Genomic DNA, 15,935 nt, shown 5'->3' with positions numbered 1-15,935 from the left:
AAAAGGCACAATGCCGACTTAAGTACAAGAAGACTGAATCTTCCTGCTGTCTATGTTTTGAACCATTCTTGTGACACGAGTTATAAATTCCGATGCTTCACTTCAGGTTTACTGTACCCCTCTGACCTTGTAATTGTCGATGAAACACAGAAATTGCATCGGAATTAAATACAATAGGCACAATGGCGACTTAAGTACAAGAGGACTGACTCTTCTTACTGTCTATGCTTTGAACCATTCCTAGTTATAGATTCCGATGCTTCACTTCAGGTTTACTGCATCGCTTGGACCGTCTTATTGACGACGAAACACAGAAATTGCATCGGAATTAAATAGGAAAGCCACAATGCCGACATTTGTACAAGAAGACTGACTCTTCCTACTGTCTCTGATTTGAACCATTCCTGTGACACTAGTTATAGATTTCGATGCCTCACTTCAGGTTGACTGCATACTTTGGACCTTCTTATTGACGACGAAACACAGAAATTGCATCGTAATTAAATAGGAAAGGCACAATGCCGACTTAAGTACAAGAAGACTGACTCTTCCTACTGTCTCTGCTTTGAACCATTCCTGTGACACTAGTTATAGATTCCGATGCTAAACTTCAGGATCACTGTATCCCTCCGACCTTCTTATTGACGATGAAACACAGAAATTGCATCGGTATTAAATACAAAAGGCATAATGCCGACTTAAGTACAAGAAGACTGACTCTTCTTTCTGACTATGTTATGAACATTTCCTGTGAGACCAGTTTTAGACTCCGATGCTTCACTATATGTTTATTGTATCACTTGGACCTTCTTATTGACGATGAAACACAGAAATTGCATCGGAATTAAATACAAAATCCACAATGCCGACTTAAGTACAAGAAGACTGACTCTTCTTACTGTCTATGTTTTGAACCATTCCGGTGACACTAGTTATAGTTTCCGATGCTTCACTTCAGGTTTACTGTATCACTTGGACCATCTTATTGACGATGAAACACAGAAATCGCATCGGAGTTAAATACAAAAGGCACAATGCCGACTTAGGTACTAGAAGACTGACTCTTCTTACTGTCTACGTTTTGAACCTTTTCTGTGACACTAGTTATAGATTCCGATGCTTCACTTCATGTTTACTGCATTCCTCTGACCTTCTTATTGATGATGAAACACAGAAATTGCATCGGAATTAAATACAAAATGCACAATGCCGACTTAAGTACAAGAAGACTGACTCTTCATACTGACTATTTTGAGAACATTTCCTGTGAGACCAGTTTTAGATTCCGATGCTTCACTATATGTTTACTGTATCCCTTGGACTTTCTTATCGAAGATGAAACACAGAAATTGCATCGGAAATAAATAGAAATGGCACAATGCCGACTTAAGTACAAGAAGACTGACTCTTCCTAGTGTCTATGTTTTAACCATTCCTGTGACACTAGTTATAGATTCCGATGATTCACTTCAGGTTTACTGTATCCCTTGGACCATCTTATTGACAATGAAACACAGAAATTGCATCGGAATTAAATACAAATGGCACAATGCCGACTTAAGTACGAGAAGACAGACTCTTCTTACTGTCTATGTTTTGAACCTTTTCTGTGACACTAGTTATAGATTCCGATGCTTCACTTCAGGTTTACTGCATCTCTCTGACCTTCTTATTGATGATAAAACACAGAAATTGCATCGGAATTAATTATAAAATCCACAATGCCGACTTAAGTACAAAAAGACTGACTCTTCTTACTGACTATGATTTGAACATTTCCCGTTAGACCACTTTTAGATTCCGATGCTTCACTATGTGTTTACTGAATCGCTTGGACCATCTTATTGACCATGAAACACAGAAATTGCATCGAACATATATACAAAAGGCACAATGCCGACTTAAGTACAAGAAGACTGACTCTTCTTACTGTCTATGTTTTGAACCATTCCTGTGACACTAGTTATAGATTCCGATGCTTCACTTCAGGTTTACTGTACCCATGGACCTTCTTATTGCCGATGAAACACAGAAATTGCATCGGAATTAAATACAAAAGGCACAATGCCGGCATAAGTACAAGAACACTTACTCTTCCTACTGTCTATGATTTGAATCATTCCTGTGACACTAGTTATAGATTCCGATGCATCACTCCAGGTTTACTGTAACCCTTGGACCTTCTTATTGACGATGAAACACAGAAATTGCATCGGAATTAAACACAAAAGGCACAATGCCGACTTTAGTGCAAGAAGATGGACTCTGCTTGCTCTGTATGTTTTGAACCATTCCTGTGACACTAGTTATAGATACCGATGCTTCACTTCACGTTTACTGTATCCCTCTGACCTTCTTATTGACGATGAAACACAGAAATTGCATCGGAATTAAATACAAAAGGCACAATGCCGACTCAAGTACAAGAAGACTGACTCTTCATACTGTCTATGTTTTGAACCATTCCTGTGACACTAGTTACACATTCCGATGCTTCACTTCAGGTTTACTGTATCCCTCTGACCTTCTTCGTGATGATGAAACACAGAAATTGCATCGGATTTAAATAGAAAAGCCACAATGCCGACTTAAGTACAAGAAGACTGACTCTTCTTACTGTCTATGATTTGAACCATTCCTGTGACACTAGTTATAGGTTCCGATGCTTTACTTCAGGTGTACTGTCTCCCTTGGACCTTCTTATTGACGATGAATCACAGAAATTGCATCGAGATTAAATACAAAAGGCACAATGCCGACTTAAGTACAAGAAGGCTGACTCTTCCTACTGTCTGTGTTTTGAACCATTCCTGTGACACTAGTTATAGATTCCGATGCATCACCTCAGGTTTACTGTAACCCTTGGACCTTCTTATTGACGATGAAACACAGAAATTGCATCGGAATTAAATACAAAAGGCACAATGCCGACTTAAGTACAAGAAGACTGACTCTGCTTGCTGTGTATGTTTTGAACCATTCCTGTGACACTAGTTATAGATACCGATGCTTCACTTCAGGTTTACTGTATCCCTCTGACCTTCTTATTGACGATGAAACACAGAAATTGCATCGGAATTAAATACAAAAGGCACAATGCCGACTCAAGTACAAGAAGACTGACTCTTCTTACTGTCTATGTTTTGAACCAATCCTGTGACACTAGTTATAGATTCCGATGCTTCACTTCAGGTTTACTGTATCCCTTGGACCTTCTTATTGAGGATGAAACACAGAAATTGCATCGGAAATAAATACAAAGGGCACAATGCCGACATAAGAACAAGAAGACTGACTCTTCCAATTGTCTGTGTTTTGAACCATTCCTGTGACACTAGTTATTGATTCCGATGCATCACCTCAGGTTTACTGTAACCCTTGGAGCCTCTTATTGACGATAAAGCACAGAAATTGCATCGGAATTAAATACTAAAGGCACAATGCCGACTTAAGTACAAGACAACTGACTCTTCTTGCTGTGTATGTTTTGAACCATTCCTGTGACACTAGTTATAGATTCCAATGCTTCACTTTAGGTTTACTGTATCCCTCTGACCTTCTTATTGACGATGAAACACCGAAATTGCATCGGAATTAAATACAAAAGGCACAACACCGTCTCAAGTATAAGAAGACTGACACTTCATAATGTCTATGTTTTGAACCATTCCTGTGACACTAGTTAAACATTCCGATGCTTCACTTCAGGTTTACTGTATCCCTCTGACCTTCTTCTTGATGATGAAACACAGAAATTGCATCGGAATTACATAGAAAAGCCACAATGCAGACTTAAGTACAAGAAGAGTGACTCTTCTTACTGTCTATGATTTGAACCATTCCTGTGACACTAGTTATAGATTCCGATGCTTTACTTCAGGTGTACTGTCTCCCTTGGACCTTCTTATTGACGATGAAACACAGAAATTGCATCGGGATTAATTACAAAAGGCACAATGCCGACTTAGGTACAAGTAGACTGACTCTTCTTACTGTCCATGTTTTGAACCATTCCTGGGACACTAGTTATAGATTCTGATGCTTCACTTCAGTTTTACTGTATCCCTCTGACCTTCTCATTGACGATGAAACACAGAAATTGCATCGGACTTTAATAGAAAAGGCACAATGCCGACTTAAGTACAAGAAGACTGACTCTTCCTACTGTGTATGCTTTGAACCATCCCTGTGACACTAGTTATTGATTCCTATGCTTTACTTCAGGTTTACTGTATCCCTTGGACCTTCTTATTGACGATGAAACACAGAAATTATATCGGAATTAAATACAAAAGGCACAATGCCGACTTAAGTACAAGAAGTCTGACTCTTCCTACTGACAATGTTATGAACCATTCCTGTGACACTACTTATAGATTCCGATGATTCACTTCACGTTTACTCTATCCCTTTGACCTCCTTATTGATGATGAAACACAGAAATTGCATCGGAATTAAATAGAAACGGCACAATGCCGACATAAGTACAAGAAGAATGACTCTTCCTACTGTCTATGTTTTGAACCATTCCTGTGACCCTAGTTATAGATTGCGATGCTTCACTTGAGGCTTACTGTATCCCTCTGACCTCCTTATTGACGATGAAACACAGCAATTGCATCGGAAGTAAATACAAAAGGCACAATGCCGACTCAAGTACAAGAAGACTGACTCTTCCTACTGTCTATGTTTTGAACCATTCCTGTGACACTAGTTGTAGATTCTGATGCTTCACTTCAGGTTTACTGTATCCCTCTGACCTTCTTATAGACGATGAAACACAGAAATTGCATCGGAATTAAATAGAAAAGGCACAATGCCGACTTAAGTACAAGAAGTCTGACTCTTCTTACTGACTATGTTTGAACCATTCCTGTGACACTAGTTATAGATTCCGATGCTTCACTTCAGGTTTACTGTATCCCTTGGACCTTCTTATTGACGATGAAACACAGAAATTGCATCGGGATTAAATAAAAAGGCACATTGCCGACTTAAGTACAAGAAGAATGTCTCTTCTTACTGACTATGTTTTGAACCATACCTGTGACACTAGTTATAGATACCGATGCTTCCCTTCAGGTTTACTGTATCCCTCTGACCTTCTAATTGACGATGAAACACAGAAATTGCATCGGAATTAAATACAAAAGGCACAGTGCTGACTTAAGTATACGAAGACAGACTCTTCCTAATCTCTATGTTTTGAACTATCCACGTGACACTAGTTATAGATTCCGATGCTTCACTTCAGGTTTACTGTATCCCTCTGACCTTCTTATTGACGATGAAACACAGAAATTGCATCGGAATTAAATACAAAAGGCACAATGCCGACTTACGTACAAGAAGACTGACTCATCTTACTGTCTATGATTTGAACCATTCCTCTGACACTAATTATAGATTCCGATGCTTCACTTCAGGTTAACTGTATCCCTTGGACCCTCTCATTGACGACGAAACACAAAAATTGCATCGGAATTAAATACAAAAGGCACAATGCCGACTTAAGTACAAGAAGGCTGAATCTTCCTGCTGTCTATGTTTTGAACCATTCCTGTGACACTAGTTATAGATTCCGATGCTTCACTTCAGGTTTACTGTACCCCTCTGACCTTCTTATTGTCGATGAAACACAGAAATTGCATCGGAAGTAAATACAATAGGCACATTTCTGACTTAAGTACAAGAGGACTGACTCTTCTTACTGTCTATGCTTTGAACCTTTCCTGTGACACTAGTTATAGATTGCGATGCTTCACTTCAGGTTTACTGCATCCCTTGGACCTTCTTATTGACGACGAAACACAGAAATTACATCGGAATTAAATAGGAAAGGCACAATGCCGACTTAAGTACAAGAAGACGGACTCTTCCTACTGTCTCTGTTTTGAACCATTCCTGTGACACTAGTTATAGATTCCGATGCTTCACTTCAGGTTTACTGTATTCCTCTGACCTGCTTATTGACGATGAAACACAGGAATTGCATCGGAATTAAATACAAAAGGCACAATGCCGACTTAAGTACAAGAAGGCTGACTCTTCCTACTGTCTGTGTTTTGAACCATTCCTGTGACACTAGTTATTGATTCCGATGCATCACCTCAGGTTTACTGTAACCCTTGGACCTTCTTATTGACGATGAAACACAGAAATTGCATCGGAATTAAATACTAAAGGCACAATGCCGACTTAAGTACAAGAAAACTGACTCTTCTGGCTGTGTATGTTTTGAACCATTCCTGGGCCACTAGTTATAGATTCCGATGCTTCACTTTAGGTTTACTGTATCTGTCTGACCTTCTTATTGACGATGAAACACCGAAATTGCATCGGAATTAAATACAAGAGGCACAACACCGACTCAAGTACAAGAAGACTGACACTTCATAATGTCTAAGATTTGAACCATTCCTGTGACACTAGTTATACATTCCGATGCTTCACTTCAGGTTTACTGTATCCCTCTGACCTTCTTCATGATGATGAAACACAGAATTTGAATCGGAATTACTTAGAGAAGCCACAATGCCGACTTAAGTACAAGAAGAGTACTCTTCTTACTGTCTATGATTTGAACCATTCCTGTGACACTAGTTATAGATTCCGATGCTTCACATCAGGTGTACTGTCTCCCTTGGACCTTCTTATTGACGATGGAACACAGAAATTGCATCGGGATTAATTACAAAAGGCACAATGCCGACTTAGGTACAAGTAGACTGACTCTTCTTACTGTCCATGTTTTGAACCATTCCTGGGACACTAGTTATAGATTCTGATGCTTCACTTCAGTTTTACTGTATCCCTCTGACCTTCTCATTGATGATGAAACACAGAAATTGCATCGGACTTAAATACAAAAGGCACAATGCCGACTTAAGTACAAGAAGACTGACTCTTCCTACTGTGTATGCTTTGAACCATCCCTGTGACACTAGTTATTGATTCCTATGCTTTTACTTCAGGTTTACTGTATCCCTTGGACCTTCTTATTGACGATGAAACACAGAAATTATATCGGAATTAAATACAAAAGGCACAATGCCGACTTAAGTACAAGAAGTCTGACTCTTCCTACTGTCTATGTTATGAACCATTCCTGTGACACTAGTTATAGATTCCGATGATTCACTTCACGTTTACTGTATCCCTTTGACCTTCTTATTGATGATGAAACACAGAAATTGCATCGGAATTAAATAGAAACGGCACATTGCCGACTTAAGTACAAGAAGAATGACTCTTCCTACTGTCTATGTTTTGAACCATTCCTGTGACACTAGTTATAGATTGCGATGCTTCACTTCAGGCTTACTGTATCCCTCTGACCTCCCAATTGACGATGAAACACAGCAATTGCATCGGAAGTAAATACAAAAGGCACAATGCCGACTCAAGTACAAGAAGACTGACTCTTCCTACTGTCTATGTTTTGAACCATTCCTGTGACACTAGTTATAGATTCTGATGCTTCACTTCAGGTTTACTGTATCCCTCTGAAATTCTTATTTACAATGAAACACAGAAATTGCATCGGAATTAAATACAAAACTCACAATGCCGACATAAGTACAAGAAGACTGACTCTTCTTACTGTCTATGTTTTGAACCATTCCTGTGTCACTAGTTATGGATTCTGATGCTTCATTTTAGGATTACTGTATCCCTTTGACCTTCTTATTGACGACGAAACACAGAAATTGCATCGGAAATAAATAGAAAAGGCACAATGCCGACTTAAGTACAAGAAGACTGACTCTTTATTCTGACTATGTTATGAACATTTCCTGTGAGACCAGTTTTAGACTCCGATGCTTCACTATATGTTTATTGTATCACTTGGACCTTCTTATTGACGATGAAACACAGAAATTGCATCGGAATTAAATACAAAAGGCACAATGCCGAATTAAGTACAAGAAGACTGACTCTTCTTACTGTCTATGCTTAGAACCATTCCTGTGACACTAGTTATAGATTCCGATGCTTCACTTCAGGTTTACTGTATCCCTCTGACATTCTTATTTACGATGAAACACAGAAATTGCATCGGAATTAAATACAAAAGTCACAATGCCGACTTAACTACAAGAAGACGGACTCTTCTTACTGTCTATGTTTTGAACCATTCCGGGGCACTAGTTATAGTTTCCGATGCTTCACTTCATGATTACTGTATCACTTATACCTCCTTATTGACCATGAGACACAGAACTTGCATCGGAATCAAATACAATAGGCACAATGCCGACTTAGTTACAAAAGGACTGACTCTTCTTACTGTCTATGTTTGAACAATCCCTGTGACACTAGTTATAGATTCCGATGCTTCACTTCAGGTTTACTGTATCCCTCTGACCTTCTTCTTGATGATGAAACACAGAAATTGCATCGGTATTCAATTGAAAAGCCACAATGCCGACTTAAGTACAAGAAGACTGACTCTTCTTACTGTCTATGATTTGAACCATTCCTTTGACACTAGTTATAGATTCTGATGCTTTACTTTAGGTGTAATGTCTCCCTTGGACCTTCTTATTGACGATGATACACAGAAATTGCATCGGGATTAAATTCAAAAGGCACAATGCCGACTTAGGTACAAGTAGACTGACTCTTCTTACTGTCTATGTTATGAACCACTCCTGTGACACTAGATACAGATTCTGATGCTTCACTTCAGTTTTACTGTATCCTTCTGACCTCCTCATTGACGATGAAACACAGAAATTGCATCGGAATTAAATACAAAAGGCACAATGCCGACTTAAGTACAAGAAGACTGACTCTTCCTACTGTCTATGTTTTGAACCATATCTGTGTCACTAGTTACAGATTCTGATGCTTCATTTTAGGTTTACTGTATCCCTTTGACCTTCTTATTGACGACGAAATACAGAAATTGCATCGGAAATAATTAGAAAAGGCACAATGCCGACTTAAGTACAGGAAGACTGACTCTTCCTACTGTCTATGTTTTGAACCATTCCTGTGACACTAGTTATAGATTCTGATGCTTCATTTCAGGTTTACTGTTTCCCTCTGACCTTCTTATTGATGATGAAACACAGAAATTGCATCGGAATTAAATACAAAATGCACAATGCCGACTTAAGTACAAGAAGACTGACTCTTTTTACTGACTATTTTGTGAACATTTCCTGTGAGACTAATTTTAGATTCCGATGCTTCACTATAGGTTTACTGTATCCCTTGGACCTTCTTATTGACAATGAAACACAGAAATTGCATCGGAATTAAATAGAAAAGGCACAATGCCGGGTTAAGTACAAGAAGACGGACTCTTGCTACTGTCTATGTTTTAACCATTCCTGTGACACTAGTTATAGATTCCGATGCTTCACTTCAGGTTTACTGATTCCCTCTGACCCTCTTCTTGACGATGAAACACAGAAACTGCATCGGAATTAAATACAAAAGGCACAATGCCGACTCAAATACAAGATGACTGGCTCTTCTTGCTGTGTATGTTTTGAACCATTCCTGTGACACTAGTTATAGATACCGATGCTTCACTTCAGCTTTACTGTATCCCTCTGACCTACTTATTGACGATGAAACACAGAAATTGCATCGGAATTAAATACAAAAGGCACAATGCCGACTCAAGTACAAGAAGACTGACTCTTCATAGTGTCTATGTTTTGAACCATTCCAGTGACACTAGTTATACATTCCGATGCTTCACTTCAGGTTTACTGTATCCCTCTGACCATCCTCTTGATGATGAAACACAGAAATAGCATCGGAATTAAATAGAAAAGCCGCAATGCCGACTTAAGTACAAGAAGACTGACTCTTCTTAATGTCAATGATTTGAACTATTCCTGTGACACTAGTTATAGGTTCCGATGCTTTACTCCAAGTGTACTGCCTCCCTTGGACCTTCTTATTGACGATGAAACACAGAAATTGCATCGGGAATAAATACAAAAGGCAAAATGCCGACTTAAGTACAAGTAGATTGACTCTTCCTACTGTCTATGTTTTGAACCATTCCTGTGACACTAGTTATAGATTCTGATGCTTCACTTCAGTTTTACTGTATCCCTCTGACCTTCTCATTGACGATGAAACACATAAATTGCATCGGAATTAAATACAAAAGGCACAATGCCGACTTAAGTACAAGAAGACAGACTCTTCTTACTGTCTATGTTTTGAAACTTTTCTGTGACACTAGTTATAGATTCCGATGCTACACTTCAGGTTTACTGCATCCCTCTGACCTTCTTATTGATGATGAAACACAGAAATTGCATAGGAATTAAATACAAAATCCACAATGCCGACTTAAGTACAAGAAGACTGACTCTTCTTACTGACTATGATTTGAACATTTCCTGTGAAACCAGTTTTAGATTCCGATGCTTCACTATGTGATTACTGAGTCCCTTTGACTTTCTTATCGACGATGAAACAAAGTAATTGCATCGGAATTAAATACAAGAGGCACAATGCCGACATAAGTACAGGAAGACTGACTCTTCTTACTGTCTATGTTCTGAACCATTCCTGTGTCACTAGTTACAGATTCTGATGCTTCATTTTAGGTTTACTGTATCCCTTTGACCTTCTTATTGACGACGAAACACAGAAATTGCATCGGAAATAAATAGAAAAGGCACAATGCCGACTTAAGTACAGGAAGACTGACTCTTCCTACTGTCCATGTTTGAACCATTCCTAAGACACTAGTTATAGATTCTGATGCTTCATTTCAGGTTTACTGTTTCCCTCTGACCTTCTTATTGATGATGAAACACAGAAATTGCATCGGAATTAAATACAAAATGCACAATGCCGACTTAAGTACAAGAAGACTGGCTCTTCTTACCGACTATGATTTGAACATTCCCTGTAAAACCAGTTTTAGATTCCGATGCTTCACGATGTGATTACTGAATCCCTTTGACTTTCTTATTGACGATGAAACACAGAAATTGCATCGAAATTATATACAAAAGGCACAATGCCGACTTAACTACAAGAAGACTGACTCTTCTTACTGTCTATGTTTTGAACCATTTCTGTGACACTAGTTATAGATTCCGATGCTTCACTTCATGTTTACTGTATCCCCTGGACCTTTTTATTGACGATGAAACACAGAAATTGCATCGGAATTAAATACAAAAGGCACAATGCCGACATAGTTACAAGAAGACTGACTCTTCTTACTGTCGATGATTTGAATAATCCCTGTGACACTAGTTGTAGATTCCAATGCTTCGCTTCAGGTTTACTGTATCCCTTGGACTTTCTTATCGACGATGAAACACAGTAATTGCATCGGAATTAAATACAAGAGGCACAATGCCGACATAAGTACAGGATGACTGACTCTTCTTACTGTCTATGTTTTGAACCATTCCTGTGTCACTAGTTACAGATTCTGATGCTTCATTTTAGGTTTACTGTATCCCTTTGACCTTCTTATGACGACGAAACACAGAAATTGCATCGGAAATAATTAGAAATCGCACAATGCCGACTTAAGTACAGGAAGACTGACTCTTCCTACTGTCTATGTTTTGAACCATTCCTGTGACACTAGTTATAGATTCCGATGCTTCACTTCAGGTTTACTGTTTCCCTCTGACCTTCTTATTGATGATGAAACACAGAAATTGCATCGGAATTAAATACAAAATGCACAATGCCGACTTAAGTACAAGAACACTGACTCTTTTTACTGACTATTTTGTGAACATTTCCTGTGAGACTAATTTTAGATTCCGATGCTTCACTATAGGTTTACTGTACCCCTTGGACCTTCTTATTGACGATGAAACACAGAAATTGCATCGGAATTAAATAGAAAAGGCGCAATGCCGACTTAAGTACAAGAAGACAGACTCTTGCTGCTGTCTATGTTTTAACCATTCCTGTGACACTAGTTATAGATTCCGATGCTTCACTACAGAATTACTGATTCCCTCTGACCCTCTTCTTGACGATGAAACACAGAAACTGCATCGGAATTAAATACAAAAGGCACAATGCCGACTCAAATACAAGATGACTGGTTCTTCTTACTCTCTATGTTTTGAACCTATCTTGAGAGACCGGATTTAGATTCTGGTGCTTCACTTCAGGTTTACTGGATCCCTTGGACCTTCTTATTGACGACGAAACACAGAAACTGCATCGGAATTAAATAGAAAAGGCACAATGCCGACTTAAGTTCAAGAAGACTGACTCTTCCTACTGTCTATGCTTTGAACCATTCCTGTGACACTAGTTATAGATTCCGATGCTTTACTTCACGTTTACTGTATCTATCTGACCTTCTTATTGAAGATGAAACACAGAAATTGCATCGGAAATTAATACAAAAGGCACAATGTCGACTTAAGTACTAGAAGACTGACTCTTCCTACTGTCTATGATTTGAACCATTCCTATGACACTAGTTATAGATTCCGACGATTCACTTCAGGTATACTGTATCCCTCTGACCTTCATATTGATGATGAAACACAGAAATTGCATCGGAATTAAATACAAAATGCACAATGCCGACTTAAGTACAAGAAGACTGACTCTTCTTACTGACTATGTTGTGAACATTTCCTGTGAGACCAGTTTTAGATTCCGATGCTTCACTATATGTTTCCTGTATCCCTTGGATCTTCTTATTGACGATGAAACACAGAAATTGCATCGGAATTAAATACAAAATGCACAATGCCGACTCAAGTACAAAGGACTGACTCTTAATACTGTCTATGTTTTGAACCATTCCTGTGACACTAGTTATACATTCCGATGCTTCACTTCAGGTTTACTGTATTCCTCTGACCTTCTTCTTGTTGATGAAACACAGAAATTGCATCGGAACTAAATACAAAAGGCACAATGCCAACTTAAGTACTAGAAGACAGACTCTTCTTACTGTCTATGTTTTGAACCTTTTCTGTGACACTAGTTATAGATTCCGATGCTTCACTTCAGGTTTACTGCACACCTCTGACCTCCTTCTTGATGATGAAACACAGAAATTACATCGGAATTAAATAGAAAAGGCACAATGCAGACTTAGGTACAAGAAGGCTGACTCTTCTTACTGTCTATGGTTTGAACAATTCCTGTGACACTAGTTATAGATTCCGATGCTTCACTTCAGGTGTACTGTATGCCTCTGACCTGCTTATTGACGATGAAGCACAGAAATTGCATCGGAATTAAATACAATAAGCACAATGCCGATTTAAGTAAAAGAAGACTTTCTCTTCCTACCGTCTACGTTTTGAACCATCCCTGTGACACTAGTTAGAGATTCCGATACTTCACCTCAGGTTTACTGTATCCCTTTGACCTTCTTATTGACGATGAAACACAGAAATTGCATCGGAATTAAATAGAATAGGCACAATGCCGACTTAAGTACAAGAAGACTGACACTTCTTACTAACTATGTTTTGAACCATTCCTGTGACACTAGTTATAGATTCCGATGCTTTACTTCAGGTTTACTGTATCCCTTGGACCGTCTTATTGACGATGAAACACAGAAATTGCATCGGAATTAAATACAAAAGGCACAATGCCGACATAAGTACAAGAAGACTGACTCTTCCTACTGTCTATGTTTTGAACCATTCCTGTGACACTAGTTATGGATTCCGATGATTCACTTCACGTTTACTGCATCCCTTTGACCTTCTTAATGACGATGAAACACAGAAATTGCATCGGAATTAAATAGAAAAGGCACAATGGCGACTTAAGTACAAGAAGAATGACTCTTCTTACTGTCTATGTTTTTAACCATTCCTGTGACACTAGATATACATTCCGATGCTTCACTTCAGGTTTACTGTATCCCTCTGACCGTCTTATTGACCATGGAACACAGAAATTGCATCGGAATTAAATAGAGAAGGCACAATGCCGCCTTAATTACAAGAAGACTGACTCTTCTTACTGACTGTTTTGAACCATTCCTGTGACACTAGTTATAGATTCCGATGCTTCACTTCAGGTTTACTGTATCCCTCTGACCTTCTTATTGACGAGGAAAAACAGAAATTGCATCGGAATTAAATACAAAAGGCACAGTGCCGACTTAAGTATAAGAAGACTGACTCTTCCTACCCTCTATGATTTGAACCATTCCCGTGACACTAGTTATAGATTCTGATGCTTCACTTCAGGTTTACTGTATCCCTCTGACCTTCTTGTTGACGAGGAAACACAGAAATTGCATCGGAATTAAATACAAAAGGCACAGTGCCGACTTAAGTATAAGAAGACTGACTTCTCTTTCTGACTATGTTGTGAACATTTCCTGTGAGACCAGTTTTAGATTCCGATGCATAACTATATGTTTATTGTATCCCTTGGACCTTCTTAGTGACGAGGAAACACAGAAATTGCATCGGAATTAAATACAAAAGGCACAATGGCGACTTAAGTACAAGAAGAATGACTCTTCTTACTGTCTATGTTTTGAACAATTCCTGTCACACTAGTTATAGATTCCGATGCTTCACGTCAGGTTTACTGTATCCCTCTGACATTCATATTGTCGATGAAACACAGAAATTGCATCGGAATTAAACTGAAAAGGCACAATGCCGACTTAAGTACAAGAAGACTGACTCTTCTTACAGTCTATGTTTTGAACCATCCCTGTAAAACTAGTCAAAGATTTCGATGCTTCACTTCAGGTTTACTGTATCCCTCTGACCTTCCTATTGACGATGAAGCCCAGAAATCGCATCGGAATTAAATACAAAAGGCACAATGCCGTAATCAGTACAAGAAGACTAACTATTCGTTCAATCTATGTTTTGTAAAATTGCTGTAACAATAGTTATAGATTCCCATGCTTCACTTCAAATTTACCGTATCCCTCTGACCTTCTTATTGACGATGAAACACAGTAATTGCATCGGAATTAAATAGAAAAGGCACAATGCCGACTTAAGTACAAGAACACTGACTCTTCTTACTGTCTATGTTTTGAACAATTCCTGTGACACTAGTTATAGATTCCGATGCTTCAGTTCAGGTTTACTGTATCCCTCTGACATTCTTATTGACGATGAAACACAGGAATTGCATTTGAATTAAATACAAAAGGCACAATGCCGACATAAGTACAAGAAGACTGACTCTTCCTACTGTCTATGTTTTGAACCATTCCTGTGACACTAGTTGTAGATTTCGATGATTCACATCACGTTTACAGTATCCCTTGAACCTTCTTATTGATGATTAAACACAGAAATTGCATCGGGATTCAATACAAAAGGCACAATGCCGACTCAAGTACAAGAACGCTGGCTCATCTTACTGTCGATGTTTTGAACCATTCCTGTGACAATAGTTATAGATTCCGTTGCTTCACTTCAGGTTTACTGTATCCATCTGGCCTTCTTATTGACGATGAAACACAGAAATTGCATCGGAATTAAATAGAAATGGCACAATGCCGACTTAAGTGCAAGAAAACTGACTCTTCTTACTGTCTATGTTTTTAAAAATTCCAGGAACACTAGTTATAGATTCCGATGCTTCAATTCAGGTTTACTGTATCCCTCTGACCTTCTTATTGACGATGAAACACAGAAATTGCATCGGAATTAAATACAAAAGGCACAATGCCGATTTAAGTAGAAGAAAACTGACTCTTCTTACTGTCTATGTTTTGAACCACTCCTGTGACATTATTTACAGATTCTGATGCTTCACTTCAGGTTTACTGTATCCCTCTGACCATCTTGTTGACGATGAAACACAGAAATCGCATCGGAATTAAATAGAAAGGGCTCAATGCCGACTTAAGTACAAGAAATATGACTCTTCTTACTGTTCATGTTTTGAACCATTCCTGTGACACTAGTTATAGTTTCCGATGCTTCACTTCAGGTTTAGTGTATTCCTCTGACCTTCTT

This window comes from Schistocerca serialis, unplaced genomic scaffold (assembly GCF_023864345.2).
Source record: "Schistocerca serialis cubense isolate TAMUIC-IGC-003099 unplaced genomic scaffold, iqSchSeri2.2 HiC_scaffold_1393, whole genome shotgun sequence".
In the NCBI taxonomy this organism is placed as follows: Eukaryota; Metazoa; Arthropoda; class Insecta; order Orthoptera; family Acrididae; genus Schistocerca; species Schistocerca serialis.
The sequence above is the reverse complement of the archived record's forward strand: the minus strand, read 5'-3'. Positions refer to the sequence as shown.